The sequence below is a fragment of the Aedes aegypti genome, chromosome 1 (assembly GCF_002204515.2).
Source record: "Aedes aegypti strain LVP_AGWG chromosome 1, AaegL5.0 Primary Assembly, whole genome shotgun sequence".
Taxonomy (NCBI): Eukaryota; Metazoa; Arthropoda; class Insecta; order Diptera; family Culicidae; genus Aedes; species Aedes aegypti.
Genome location: NC_035107.1, coordinates 244,388,758 through 244,403,314, shown reverse-complemented (window position 1 = coordinate 244,403,314; position 14,557 = coordinate 244,388,758). Strand labels below are relative to the sequence as shown.

The 14,557-nt window shown below is 39.5% G+C and overlaps 1 protein-coding gene and 1 long non-coding RNA gene across 4 annotated transcripts in view; one reads left to right on the top strand and one right to left on the bottom strand.

The window, feature by feature from the left end:
- The window catches only part of LOC5566409, a 718,065-nt gene that overhangs the window by 648,429 nt on the left and 55,079 nt on the right, over positions 1-14,557 (bottom strand). The gene's annotated exons all lie outside the window — the stretch shown is intronic.
- LOC110674053 lies at positions 2,878-4,404 on the top strand. Its single transcript, XR_002498602.1, has 3 exons — positions 2,878-3,287; positions 3,348-3,989; positions 4,048-4,404. It is a non-coding gene; the product is annotated as an uncharacterized LOC110674053 (long non-coding RNA).

The following is a 14,557-nucleotide window of genomic DNA, read 5'->3' as shown; positions in this document are numbered from 1 at the left end:
GTAGTGGATCCGAATTGGGATCAAACAATTTATTCACTCAAAATATGTCGCGCAATATTGTTTTCTCCCTAGCTTATCATAAAATACCCTATTATAAGTTGAAAATGAGTCTTGTACAGATTTGGCCACTCATGGCGCCGCCCAGTGCCCCGGGGGAACCTTGCATAGGGGACATTTCGATTTTGACACCAAAGCATATCATGCGACGGTTCATTCTTCATGTCTTGTCGTAAATAGGACAACTGTAGACTCAAAATGGATAGTTGACTACAGTGACTACTTCCGGGACCACCGGATGTTCCAGAGGGAACCTGTAATTAGGGACAATTGATATTGAACTCCAATACATATCGTGCGACAGTTCATTTTTCATGTCTCGTGCTAAATAGGGCTATTGTAGACCTTAAGTGGATATTTGACTACAGTGGCCACTTTTGTGACCACCGGATATCCCTGAGGGAGGCTGTGATGTCTTGTGATGGTGGTCTCAAAAGTGATAGGTTCCTTAGGGAACTATAGGAGGTCCCCAAAGTGGCCATTCTAGTTAAATATCCATTTTCGGTCTAAAGTTGACCTTTTCATGACTAAACATGAAGAATGAGCCGTGTCACGATGAGTATTGGAGCTCAATTCCAATTGTCCCTAATCATAGGTTCCCTAGGGGACACCCGGTAGTCCCAAAAGTGGCCAATTCAATTAAATTCCCATTTTGAGTCTACAGTTATTTTATTTACGACAAGGCATGAAGAAAGAGCCATCGCATGATATGTTTTGGTGTAAAAACAGAAATGTCCCCAATGCCAAGTTCCTCCGAGAAATTCCGGTTGTTCCAAAAATTGGCCACTGTAGTCAATTATCCATTTTAGTTCTACAATAGCCCTATTTAGCACGAGACATGAAAAATGAACTGTCGCACGATATGTATTGGAGTTCAATATCAATTGTCCCTAATTATAGGTTCCCTCTGGAACATCCGGTGGTCCCGGAAGTAGTCACTGTAGTCAACTATCCATTTTGAGTCTACAGTTGCCCTATTTACGACAAGACATGAAGAATGAGCCGTCGCATGATATGCTTTGGTGTCAAAATCGAAATGTCCCCTATGCAAGGTTCCCCCGGGGCACTGGGCGGCGCCATGAATGGCCAAATCTGTACAAGACTCATTTTTAACTTATAATAGGGTATTTTATGATAAGCTAGGGAGAAAACAATATTGCGCGACATATTTTGAGTGAATAAATTGTTTGATCCCAATTCGGATCCACTACCGGCACCGATTCCGGGGAAATGGCCATATATTGGTTGTTTCTGGACCAATATTAATACTTGGCGCACCAATCGCTTCAGAATTAGATCTTCTATCTTCATGTGTAGTAAAATTTTGATTTTTTAGCCGAGACCTTTGCTAAAAACACGTCATAATTTTACTGCATAAGACATGCTTCCGGAAATCCGGATTATCACCGGTATCCGGTGGTCATAGTTCATCTCCGTGGATGCACCTCAAAATTAGATTAGTTGACCCGTCCAGACACGAACATTCTGAAAACGCCATTATTTTTGTTTATTTTTATACTTTCAAGCCCGGGGTGTCCGGTCTCTGTGCATTCATATCGACTTTTTTGTCGAACAGTGATCACACGTTCTCATAGTGGTTTCTGCTTTCTCTAGTGTTAGTGAGATGTTTCACAACCACATAAATTTTGCTGGTTGAAAATATAAACAAACTGCTGTCAAGCCTGGTCAAACCATCAGTGAAAAAATAGTAGCAAAACCAAATTGCCGTTCCAAAAATGGTAAATTGATTAATTTAAAACATCTATCGGTATCAAAACTAACTCTGTTTGAATATATTTTAAGGATTGTGAAGTCGCAGCTCAGAGATACCGCGAGAAAGTTGCTATGTGCTACGGGGTGAATCCGTCAGCATTGCAAACGAAACCTCAGGAAGTGCCTTTAACAGTAACGTTCGCCAGCATCTATCAATTCCTGGTAGTTGACCCCAATCTGTTTACGGGAGCCCCCAAGAACTGTGCCAAAGGAATGGATGCACTTTTTTATTGCAAAAATGGCTGGGTGAAAAGCGTCTCAGGCAAGAAGATCCAAGATATTTTTGTAGTGCATGGAATTGTGCGACATTCGTTTGCTCTCAACGAGAAGCCGCTCACGCCGTGGATTTTAATCAATGAGTCCGAAAAGATACTTGCGGCACACTGCAATTGTGCAATTGGTCTTCTGGAAGCTTGCAGCCACGTCGGAGCAACGCTTTTTGCCCTAGAAGGGATTCGAACATCGATAATCGAGAAGAAGGTAGGTATCCATAATGATTCTAGGCCAGGCTTGTCTAACATTTTCTTTGGCTCTTTTTCGACATCAATCGTTTGCAAAAATAGTCCGATATGAAAAAATTTCACCTTAAATGAAGGCTAAGTACAGGTCGGACTCGATTATACGGTGTATCGATTTTTTGTTTCACTCCGGATAATCGAATCACAAAGAAAAAAATTGAAATCTTTGACAAAAGAACTTAAATATTATCTGTTTTCGTTATTTCATTTATATAATGCAGTGGCGTTGCCAGGAATTTTTTCTTGGAACAGTAGGGGTCTTTACAAGAAAAACAATTTTGACCAGCATACACAAAAAACACCTTTTCAAATCCCTACTTTTCTTAAATTCGTTCTAAACTGCAAAACCATTCATATTGTATATTGTAATACCAAATTATCTCAGATTTATTTTCTTAAATTCGTTCTGAACTGCAAAACCATTCATATTGTATATTGCAATATCAATTTATCTCAGATTTATGCATAAAAATTGAAAAACAAGAACATCAGAAAACAAAATTCTGATAATCGAGTCTAAGGGCCCTATTATGGATATCACTTTCACGTTCACTTACACTTCACCTTCCAATCACTTCACTTGTTTTGGTCTATTCCCGTTGTCACGGACGGTGAAGTGATTGAAAATGAACTCAGTGGAGTGACAACTGCAGTGTAGTGGTATTCATAATCGCAATGTTTATAGTGCAACATCGGAAGCCACAAACTGTCACTTGCTGCGTTCGTTGTTCTTTCTAACAAATGAAAGTAGAAGAGTATTCATTACTTATTTGCTTAATTGTTGCTAAGAAGGTGGGATAGTTCAGTTTTTGTTTCAATCATGAGCGTGGAACTTTGGTTTGATACTGACAGTGAAGACGACGAGGAGTATGCCAATCTTGCCGTAGAACGTAGGCGTATAAGGGATTACTCTAATCCACTAGATCAAACAGAAAAATCGTAAGTTTATTTCTCGAATATATATTGATCGACATCTATGTTTAATGGCATATTTCTTAGTTTTGTCAAATTGTTTAGAGTGTCAAAAGACATTTTTTCACACCTGCTGGAAATCATTGATACGAAACTGAAACCATCTAGTCATTCAACTGCAGTTTCTCCATTGATTATGCTAGCGGCTTCTTTGAGGTTCTTTTCCGACGGAAGTTATCAGAAGGGTGTTGGAAATGATCGATATGTTGGATTGGCGCAACCTACGATGTCAAAAGTATTGCAGTTGGTTTTGGACATACCTGAGAAGGAAATATGCCCCGTCGAAATTGTTTTCCCAACCGACGAACGTGAAAAGCATATCATAAAACAGGGCTTTTACGAACAAACGGGATTTCCAGGAGTCATCGGTTGCGTAGACGGAACCCATGTGAGCATAATAGCTCCAACTCATGACAAACACATATTTTACAACCGAAAAGGGTTCTACAGTCTAAATGTTATGTTGGTAAGTTGTAAAACTTAAACAGCAGTTCGTTGAATTAACTCATACATTATTATTACAGGTATGTGACCACAATCTGTTGATCCGATATGTGAACGCCAATCACCCGGGTTCCTCTCACGATTCATTTGTTTGGAATGGAAGTGTACTAAATCAATTATTGCAACAGGAATATACAAACGGAGAGAGAAACTCTTGGTTACTTGGTAAAAATGGAACTTAAGTAATATTGCATTTATGTTGAAATGCAAATTTTCATTGCAGGTGACGCTGGCTACCCCCTAACACCATTTCTGATTACACCTTTTCGTACTGGAGAACAAACCGATGAACGACAGACAAGATTCAACGGAATACATTCTAAGACCAGGATTACTGTGGAAAGATCAATCGGAGTGTTTAAGAATACTTTCAGATGTATGTTGAAAGAACGACAGTTGCATTACCAGCCGGAAAAAGCAACTCAAATCATCAACGTGTGTGTTGCGCTACATAACCTCAGAATCAGATATAAAATGGATTTGGATGAACCGGAGCTGAATGACGAAGCGGATGAGGATTTTGTAGATATTGACGCGAATTATGAAAATGCAATTAGAATCAGGGAAGAAATCATGCATAATATTCTGTAAATGATTAAAGTCATAAAATTAATCTGCACTTGGAAACTAGATCCACAGACAAGCAAATGTAACCCAAAAGAAGTCTCAATAAATGTAAACGAAAATTTTATTTCTCAGTTTTAAAATTAATTTTACTTTAAAAAATACAGAAAGTTTAAAATATCTTCAAAACAAAGACGTCTTGTATTACACTACAAGAAACCACGTTTCGGTAACATTCTGAAAAACTTAAAGGTTTATACATGTACGATTTCTACTCTGACTACAGCAGCGGTTGAATTTCGACTCTATCGAAGTTCCACAGGATCGAGCAGCTATTCAAATCATGGCCCTCATATCTCTTCGTTGGAACAACATGTGTCGTAACGCTTTTCAGTTTGTTCGGTAGTTGCCCGTCCCATCTTGAAATCCAGTTTCTGCTTTTTATAATCCAGCATTTGCAATTTTAACTGTAGTTGTTTGCATCGCAGTTCTTGTTCCTCCAAACGTATTTGCCTCTCAAATCAAAACTTTTCTTCTTCCAATTGAAAGCGTTTTTCATCCACAGCCAATCGTTTCTGATGTACTGCGAAAGATTTACGTGAATATCTAGCGCAATCTGAAACATATTCCATCATCTTGTTGAGGTCATGAGTCTGTTTTTCGAGAAGAGGTTTGCGATAGTTGCGCTTCTTTATATGGCCACGGTTGATAGTAGGCCGACGATTTATTTCAGGTTCATGTTCTCGTGCTGTTCCGGTCAATATTTGATTGGCTTGTTGCTGCCGATCAGAGTGTGATTCGTCAGGATGCGGCTGCTCAAGATTCGCAGATTCGCCTTAATCCGCTTGCAGATCCTCATCGCGAGGAAGTGATCGGCCAGGACATCCATTTTCAGTGCCGGAAACAGAAGGCGGTGTTCCGAATACGGCTCCTTCATTCAGAAATGAAAATACAAGTTATCATACACTACGATTAATTAATGAATTTTTACCACTGTGATTAACCAATCTATCCAGAGATAAAAGGCGAATGATAGCCTCTTCCAAATCCGTAAAGGAGTGCTGCGTGTTTTGCCCCCCTCCAGTAGCTCTAACCTCGTTTCTATTATGCTGCAATTTCTTTTTTAATTGCAGTTTTTTGTCGGTCCAAACCTAATATAAAATGGGAATATATTTAATTTAAATATGTAAGTGGATACAGGAACTTCTACTTACTTTTTGCCACTTGACAACGGACCGTGTTGGAGGTCCCAAACTGTTAAGGGAACTTTGCGCTGTCGCCCACAAAGTAGAAACTGATTCTCGAGAATCTGTAAATTTGACGCCTTTTGCTAGCTCTGGATTTTTCTCCATGAACGAAACAAGCCAAGCGAGTTGTCGCTTGTTTGTTTTCTGCTTCCTAGGATGACGAAAATATACGATTTATTACATAAAAGCCGAAAATAATGTTGTTTTTAACGCACTCCATCTCACGCGACAACTTTCCACCTTCAGAAATAACAGTGAAAAGTTTCCACCTCAAGTGACGGCTTTTGTCGATCTTCACCGTTAGCGTGCTATTCGTAATAGCTCGTGTTCATGCGAGTTGTCACTTGCGATGAACTTCTCCACATTTTCCCACTTAGGTGGTATCCGTAATAGGAAAGTGATCACTTCACCTATTCGTCACCGTGAGTGAAATCCGGAATAGGGCCCTAAATTTCCGGATAATCGAATCCCTGATAATCGAGTCCCCTCCCCTCACCACCCATCTCTATAAAAAAATATAGCTACGCCAATGACTCTACGTGACTATCCCAAAGGCTAATGGCATTCGGGCTAGTGTTGTAACATTACCCATAATATTAGTTGTTTTGAATACAATTTTAACCCGTGACTTTTTTGTTCCAGATGGCTGTTGCAGACTTGCCGGCGTACTGGAAAAAGCCACCTGCAAGTATCAATGTCAATCTTTATAAAAAAGTACGTGATATTGATTTTGGGAGACAGATACAGAGAGACTACTTTACCAGCAATTCCTCTTCATCAAACATCGACAATCGTTGCCGCGATCTTTTAAACACACTGCAGAATGATGGTTTGAATGTTGTTGCCAGCAGCCTGTTTTGCGGAGAAGAGAACTTTAGGTGCAGCGAATGCTCGTATGAAGATGGACTGAGAGATGAACTTAAAGATTACAACTATCAACTATTGTATGATCCATCAAATATAAATTCGATAGCTGATTTAAAAGCACGGGCGTCCGAGTTTGTTCGAAATCTCCCGAAGGAACCAATTTTTTTGAAGCGGATCAACACCCTCACCATCGATCAATCTAATTCCAAGTGGTGGAATATATTCAGGAGTGGGCGTATCACAGCATCTAATTTGAAAGATGTTTGTTGCACGCGGTTGGAGCGACCATCTGTATCGTTGATTAAGAAAATTTGTTACCCTAGTGTAAAAGCATTTTCGACAGCAGCTACAAGGTATGGCAAAAAGAATGAGGACAAAGCAGTTGACCAGTTGTTCCAATCTGTAAAACATTTGCATGAAAATCTGCGGAAATCAAAATCAGGACTGGTGATCGACAACGAGTTTCCATTCTTGGGGGCGTCTCCGGATGCGGTTTTTCTTTGCGATTGTCATGGTAAGATAACGATTGAAGTGAAATGTCCTTTCTCAGCTAGAAATCGTTCAGATATGGTCGAAACGTTATTAGAATTAAATGGCTCTTTTATTGCACGCAACGAGGATTATCAAGTCATACTTAGAACTAAACATAAATACTACTATCAAGCTTTAATGCAGATTTATATTTGTAATGCAAGTTATGGTTATTTCTATGTATGATCACCTAATCAAGTTTTGCTCTTTGAAATTAAACGTTATGATGATTTTTGGAAATATTGCAAGCAAAAGGCTGTACTTTTTTTTGAAAATGTTCTATTTCCTGAACTAGTTGCTAAGACATTTACAAATGTGTGAATACAGATACAAACATGTTAAAATCTAGAAGTTAATACTTAATCAAAATAAAAAATAGAACTTAAACTGCTGGAACTATTGTAGGGCACAAATTAACTAGTGCTGCACATATCATTATAAGTTGATCAATCGCAGGTGTATTATTATTCCAATGTTGCAACATTGTTATGGGGATTATATCAGTTAATATCAAAAACTTTTGCCGTAGGGAACCAATCAACCGTTCGACATGTATCCTTAGAGATGAGAGTTCTTTAGAGTGAACTGCATCAAGCGGCTCCAGCTGCTGATTTTTTTTCTTGAACGCTGGGTAGGCTATGGATGCATTCAACGGTGCCAGCAGGTCCTCGATCAGGAAACCACGATCAGCCATCACAAAGTCCCCTTCACGAATTAGCCCCAAGAATCCGGAAGATTTTACAATTTCCTTATCGGACGCTCGACCACCAAATGCCTCAGATACATAAATGATTCCACCAGATGCACTAATTCCAATCAGCACTTTGATAGTGTTGTGCTTTTTATAGTTCGAAAATACATTAGCACTGGCTACCATGGCTTTCGTATTCGGAGATTCAGTATTTATCTCAAAGCAGTCGATGATAATGGTCACATTATCATCGTATTTCTGCCGAAACGATAATGGCATATGTTGTTTCAAGACAGCCCGGGATGGAAATCGAACTAAACCTTTCATGAAAGGAAAAATCGCATTTATCGTTTCGAAAAAATATTTAGAAATCGCTGTTTGGTTCAGGCCATATAGATAGCCTAAAGTGCAGAACGGCTCATTTAATCGCAGTTTGCGCAAGGCCAAAACGAAGGTTTTTTCCTTATCCAGCGTTTCATATTCTGGTAAATATCCTTTCAAATTTTCGTAGAGGTGCCTCAACGTACGCCCAGAGCTCAGTCCAGTGAAATAGCAACATTTTTTGTCACTGATTTCAAGTGACGAAACGGAAAGCTGGCTAGTGTCTCTGGCGAAACGTAAGTCCCGTTGCAACTTTTCTCGGAGGTTTCGAAGAAAAACTACTTCTTTGTTGGTTTGATCGATTGCGCTTTTCCACAGCTGCACTTCCTTCTCCATGCATGTATCAGTTTGAACACTGATATCACTGAAGAATTTTTGCGGCATCTCTGATATCGTTGTCAAATCAACAGGTTGTGTGATCGAAAAATGTGAATTGGCCCAGGTGATATCATCAGCAGGGAAATGAATATTGATGACGTTTCCTACGCTGGATACGCTATAAATGGATTGATAGTTTTACGATAAAAACATTATTGAAAGATTAATTTATATTTACCTATTCATGGAAACTGGCAAGACAAATGTGGCTAAACCTGAAGATTGACCCGAGAACGAGACATCCTTATCAACATAACCACTATCAGCTGATTTAAAGGATGATCTGAAATTCATTCAAAATTATACACTCAAAATTACAAAATTACATACTCGTACAGGGCACTGTTTTCACATCAAGTCGGTAAAAAAACTATTAAATTACATATCGACTCGAATACATTTTATCAATAATGAAGGTCATAGCCGAAGCCGTTAATTACCCTAGTTAATTAAGAGAGTACCCTTTTGGCCCCGCAGGGGTGCTCAACTTGGCCCGCAGCATATGATTTTTTTTATTTTTTGAACCTGCTATGTTTATAGCAGGTAGAAAACATGTTACATAATCAGTTCCATATTATTTTGAATGAAAAATAATTATAACATGCAAAAATCTGTCTATCCTTAGGGTGCTCATCTTGCCCCGCCCTACCCTAAAACATTTTAAACCCAATATATCATTCAATAGTTTTTTTTGTGAAAAGTGTTCAGTACGAATATGAAATTGAGCCACTATATTTGAATAGAATGTGTCTTGAAAACAAATTGAGAACATACTCTTCATTGATTTGAATACCATTCAGCTCATTTGGTCGTAACTCCTTTTCAGAGACATGTCGTCCATTTAGCATAGATTCCACTGTAGCATTGTCGGATATATCACGTAAAAAATGTTCATAGGACTGAACAACACTGCATTCCAAACTTTCGCTGTGGTCATTATCCGGGACAACTGGATTGAGTTCAGTGCCGTTGTTACCCTCCTCTTCACAGTCTACCGATATGTTATCAGCATCAACCTTCTCCGGTACGACCTCATTTGATAAATTCTGCGTCGGAATCCAATCTACAGCATCCTTTTCAAAACTTTTGGCTGGTCTGCCAGACATGAAGTGGCGACTGCAAACACGGTGATGGGACGCGGGAGTTTTTGCCAATCCGCATGCTTGCATCCACAGCTCAAGCCGATTTACAGCTAAACATCGCTCAGATTCGGTCATCCGTTTCAATATCGCTGGAAGTCGAAACATCTGATGTGTTTTATGGCTTGAATAAACCGGACACGAAAAAATCATACACTTCACACCATTATGAAAACGAAAACAATTTTAATATTTTTCAACAACAGTTTGACAGCTAATTTGCTGGTTGAAAACAACTCGTTTTTATACGATTACACAAGTGAGAATGTATTGGTGAGATGGCGCTGCGAAACCACTATATGCTCCTTGGCTTTGCGGACGATATCGACATCATCGGGATTGACCGTCGGGCAGTGGAAGAAGCGTTCGTGCCTTTCAAGTGGGAGACAGCGAGGATCGGGCTCACGATCAACACCACAAAAACGAAGTACATGATAGCTGGTGGTCAACGTGGGTCCGGACGTGTTAGTGGTAGCGAAATGGTGCTAGGTGGTGAAAAGTTTGAAGTGGTAGAAGAATTTGTGTATCTTGAAACACTAGTGACATGCGATAATGATGTTACCCGCGAGGTGAAAAGACGTATTGCAGCTGCGGGACGGGCTTTCTACGGGCTCCGTAACCAGCTGAAGTCCCGTAGTCTGCAAACGAAAACAAAACTCGCGTTATACAAGATACTGATCCTTCCGGTTGTCCTTTATGGCCATGAATCATGGACATTGAAGGAAGTCGACCGGAGAGCTTTCGGGGTGTTTAAACGTAAAGTGCTGCGAACAATACTCGGCGGTAAACTAGAAAACGGCATCTGGCGTTTTTGTTACTTATCTTTTTACCGCTGTCAAGGATCATTCATTGATCTATTCCAAATTCCTCTTCTTAATTTTCATAATAGATGTTCTTACCCTTGTTTACCGTGTCAATTTCTGCTATAGCTAGAAAAAGCGTGTTTTTACTTTAAACTTTTACGCGTTTTATATTCTTTATTTTGGTTTTTTGAATTTATTCAATAGGTTGTTTTTTGATACCAGTCAGTAGTATTACCAATAAAAAAGTCAAAAATTGGAGGAGCCAACTCCATGTTTGACAGCAATCCATAAAGACTCCTCGACTCAATGGATAAGTTTCGATTGATTACAATTCTTTTGCAGATTCTGTTTAAACGAAATACCAAATTTATTACCCTTGTTAACTGCATTTCGTAATTTATGCTAACACTCCTGATATACTAATATTCCCATCCATCACGCCCGACAGAAAATGATCATTCAAATTTGCGTTCGACCGAACCGAACCTTGGAAAAATATGTACACCAATGATTCGCCCTGGCAAAGATCAAAATCTCATAAATAACTACTCCCAGGCAGTAAGATTGTAGCCGATGTAGTTCTGCTCTCGTTTCGCCCGAAAAGCCAGTTGACATTCACGATGTATCATAATTTACTCCAACAAATTTCCACCTTGTTCCTTTTCACTCTTCATTTGGCGTAAGTGCCGGGAGGGCTCTGCGACGGCGGGGAGGCCTGACTTCTTAAATCATGCCACATTTGTGTGATCATCCGCAGATTTCGCCGGTACAGTTGTTACTGAAGTATGCGTACCGTAAAACGGGGTAGCTTCGATAGTACGAACCCGCAAAATATCATACGAAATAACATAATTTCAGTAAATTATTTAAATGAAATGAATGCATACCTCCAAAAGTTAAAATTGAGTTTGGAGAATGTAGATGTATTTTAAATTATTTTTTATGCAATATTAAAACAAAACATTTTGGCAGAATGTAAAAACAGTGAGATTTGCTTTTGAAAAATTATGATAGTTACCCCGCTTTACGGTACTGCTGCTCTACCATTAGCTGCCAGTCGAGAAGAAGAATGGCAATGGAAAACGGGAAGCCAGCAGCAGCAAGAACGATGACAAACTCCCCCGAAACCATACGCGCTGCTCCGGCCAACCAAGAGTAGCTACCCCTCGGAAGGAACGAACGGTTTTCCATCGTCGTCGTCGTCGTCACGGCGCTCCCGCAGTGTGATTTTCATTCATCTTCCTCGTTCCTGAACGAGTGTCGTCGTCGTCGTCGCATTCGTTGGTGGTTGAGTCGTCTTCGTCGAGCTCGGATGGGAAATACCTAGTCGAATGCAATGTGTTTCCCACCAAGGTGCATAAATGTGGTGGAAGGTGGCACCGCAATGGATTTCCCACCCGACCGACCTGAAACCCAGTTATGGCAACTCTGGGTGGTGATGGCAACTCGAAGGAACAAGAAGCCGGAGGAAACGATAAATCTTTGACTCTTTCAACTCTTTGTTTGACCGTGAATTACGACGACGACTACGACAGAGTTGGAATCGTCGTCGTCGACGCCAGGATGGAACTTACTGAGAAGGAATTTGATGTTTGTTCTTTCACAGTACTTACATCAGAGTGGAGTTGAAATGGGAATGAAAGTCACATACCGTTTACTTTGTGAGGACATTCAGTAGCTTTGAGATTGCTTTAATTAGTGTACAATTGTCAGTGCGCATCGTACCTTCGTGCTGTGCGTACACGAATGCTCTCTGCTCTTGGAAGTTTTCTTATAAACTACCTGAAGCAATAAAACAGTACTTTTCAGTGCTAAAATTTAAAACGGTACTTTTCAGTGCTACTAAAACATTACTTTTAAGTACTATTTTTTCTACTATTGATCTCTTTACGATCCTTGTTTGGACTCGTGCCTTCCATTTTTCGTTGGACCCGTTGGCGAAAGCTAGCGGTGGTAATCCGTCTTGGGAAAAAATCTCTCGAAGGTCACGTCTTCTTTCGTTTATTAACTAAACATGGTATCAACAACAAACAAAAGGAAGAGTGAATCTCTGAATTCACAACTTCCTTCCAAAAAAGTGGGATTTAAAACTGTCACTAAACGTGACAAAAATGGAAGAAAGGGCGCTTCCACGGAATGCAAACGTTCTTCCAAGGTTGAAATGAATAATTGTATCGAAATGAGCAATCAGTTCGATGCTCTAGACAAATTTTCCGAACACCAAATCGAAGCAGCCTCTAGCCCAGGCTCTTTGATTCAAGTGAGGAAGCAAAGAGTGCCGCCTATCGTGGTCAGTTGTTCCGATTTTGGAGAATTTAGGCAGGAGATCTTGAACTTCATTGGGGGAATCAAGGTTTCCTTCCAAATCGCAAAGGAAGGAGACTGTCGCGTTTTGCCGGAAACTCTTAAAGATCGCGAACTTCTTCTCAAACATCTTGAAGAGAAGAAGCACACATTTTTTACTTATGACGACAAAACTGAACGTTTATTCAAAGTTGTCTTGAAAGGTCTCTCAAGTGACTATAAGTCACCTGAAGAGATCAAAAATGGAATAAAAGATTTACTTGGATTTTCTCCAGTCCAAGTAATCATAATGAAAAAGAGAACCCAATTTGGCATTGTTCGGAAAGGGCTTTCTCAAGAATATTATTTAGTTCACTTTAACAAAAAAGATCTAAATATTATTAAAGCTTTAGAAAATGAAAAACTTATGTTCGATGTCCGTGTGACATGGGAACATTTCCAGAAACCTGTAGGAAATTACCAGAACCCCACTCAGTGCCAAAAGTGGGGTCATGCTACAAAAGATTGTCGCATGGATGCTAAATGCATGAGTTGCGGAGGTTCTTCTCACGCCAAGGACGTCTGTCCAGTGAAGGAAGATACCACCAAGTTCATATGCTGTAATTGCGGGGCTGACCATAAGTCCAATTTTTGGAATTGCCCTTCACGCAAAAGGGTCATTGAGGATCGTGCTAGGCAGATGAAAGATAATATCCGTTACGATAATGGTCGTTTCCGGAATTTGCCTGGTAGAGTATCGAACAATGCTCATTTTTCAGTTAACGATCGCTTGATTAGGAATCATACCCATCAGGAAGATCAAAATCATGCTCATTCACAAACTAATTTTAATCCGTCGGGTAGCCGTTCGAATCTTTCAATTTCGAATGTATCTACCCACGGAAAATCCTTTGCCGATATCGTAGCAGGAAATTTGAACTCCTCCCCTATTCGTACTATGAGTACCCATTCTACTTGTTTCAAATCAAATGGAAAAAACCCTACCGCCACAGGTAAATCCTACTCCGCTTCTTCGTCTACCGAAAATTCTAATGGGAAATCATCAGACAATGTACCCACTTCAAGTGATATGTCTGCCTCTGATTTTAATTTTCTAACTGAACAATTGAATCTAATGATTGATGCAATGTTCAAAGCCACCACTATGACTGAAGCAGTCCAAGTAGGTGTAAAATTTACAAATCAAATTGTTATTGGATTACGTTTTTCTAATGGATCCAAATAATAATTTAAATATTTTAAATTGGAATGCTCGTTCTCTTAATGGTAAAGAGGACGAGCGGTTTAATTTTCTTACAGCTAATAACGTGCATATAGCAGTTATTACCGAAACTTATTTAAAACCTTGATCCAAACTAAAAAAAGATCCTAACTTTTTTGTTTATCGTAATGATCGACTTGATGGGGCATGTGGGGGAGTTGCAATCATCATTCATAGGCGTATAAAACATCAACTGTTTTCGTCATTTGAAACTAAAGTTTTTGAAACTTTAGGTGTTTCTGTTGAAACACAGTTTGGTAAATATACTTTCATAGCTGCCTATTTGCCTTTTGGACAGCAAGTTAATTGGCTCCAAACTGACTTGCGAAAATTGACTCGCAATAAGTCAAAAATGTTTGTCATTGGTGACTTTAATGCCAAACATCGGTCATGTAATAATTCTCAAAGTAATTCCAACGGCAGAATTTTATTTGATGAGTGCTCTTCAGGATATTTCTCAATTCAATACCCTGATAGCCCTACATGTTTTTCCTTTTCCAGAAACCCATCTACGATTGACTTGGTCTTAACTGACTCTAGTCATCTTTGTAGCCAACAGATTACTCA